The following is a 1,544-nucleotide window of genomic DNA, read 5'->3' as shown; positions in this document are numbered from 1 at the left end:
CCTCGGCCTCCCAAAGTGCTGGGATTACAGGCGTGAGCCACCGCGCCCGGCAATCTTACATTTGTTTAGGCTTGCTTTGTGGTCTAACATGGTCTATCCTGGAGTATGTCCCCTGTGCACTTGAGGAGAATGTGTTCCACTGCTGTCAAATGGAATGTTCTACATAAGTCATTACTTCCATTTGATCTACAGTGTATTTCAAATTCAGTGTTTCCTTACTGATTTTCTGCCTGGATCTGTTCATTGCTTTTTTTAATTTTTTATTTTTTAGACAGAGTCTCAGTCTGTCACCCAGGCTGGAGTACAGTGATGTTGTTATGGCTCACTATAGCCTTGAACTCCTGGGCTCCAGCAATCCTCCCATCTCAGCCTTCCAAGTAGCTGAGACTACAGATATGCACCACCACACCCCACAAACTTTTTTTTAAATTTTGTGGAGATGGGGTCTTGCTATGTTGCCCAGGCTGGTGTTTTTTGTTGTTGTTGTTGTTGTTGAAAGTGCAGTACAATTCCTGTATTGCAGTTCAGATCTATTCATATTTCCTTTATATATATTTCCTTTATATATTTAGGTGCTCTGATGTTGGGTGCATATATATATAATTGTTTTATCCTCTTGATGAACTGACCCCTTTTTCATTTTATAATGACCTTCTTTCTCTCATGTTAGTTTTGACTTAAAAACTATTTTATCTGATACAAGTATAGCTACCCCTGATCTCTTTCGGTTTTCATTTTCAAAGAATATCTTTTTGCCTCCCTTCACTTTCAGTCTGTGTGTGTCTTTAACAGCTGCCTCTTGCTTTGGTCCAGATGCATAGTGGTTGCCCAGCAACCGGAGGAGGAGGAGGAGGTGGTGGGGAAGGAGAGGAGGAGGAGGAAAGAAGGGTTTTTCCAGGATGTCTTGCAAGCTCTTGGCCTGATGTTCGAGAATTTGGTTAACTCTAACCCGAACCCTAAGTCCCTGATGTAGCTGACTCTGCTGGCCCCTGGAAAGTCAGTTCTGAGGGGATCCCCATCCCAAGCTAACCAGAGGCCTCTGTCTTCCAGGGGACAGCTGTAGCAGTGGCCTGGGCAGGGGCCGTGGTTCTCCAGAGGGATTCCGACTACTGGTATTACCGAGCACATGACCTTGGCTTTCGTCCCTGTGCTTGTCCTGCCCATGCAGAATGTGCGGGGGCCGGACAGCTGGGAAGAGTGACTGCCTGATCCTGGCCCTGCTGCCTGGGGCTGGAGGAGGGGTTGCATGGGAAAGAGAGGGTGGCAGGCCTTGGGGAGAGGGTCCCATAGGGTCCTGAGTCCCTCTTTGAATGTGCTGAGCTCCACTCACCCTTTCCACATCTGTTTTCTGAGTATTCTTTGTGTTCCAGTCACACGCTGGGCCCCAGGGTGACAGCAGTGAGCAAGCCAACATGTTACAGCTATCAAAGATGATGGTGACTGGCTGGGTGTGGTGGCTCACGCCTATAATCCCAACACTTTGGGAGGCTGAGGCAAAAGGATCACTTGAGCCCAGGAGTTTGAAAACAGCCTGGGCAACATAG

This window comes from Colobus angolensis, unplaced genomic scaffold (assembly GCF_000951035.1).
Source record: "Colobus angolensis palliatus isolate OR3802 unplaced genomic scaffold, Cang.pa_1.0 Scaffold22, whole genome shotgun sequence".
In the NCBI taxonomy this organism is placed as follows: Eukaryota; Metazoa; Chordata; class Mammalia; order Primates; family Cercopithecidae; genus Colobus; species Colobus angolensis.
This window is presented reverse-complemented; position numbering follows the sequence as displayed.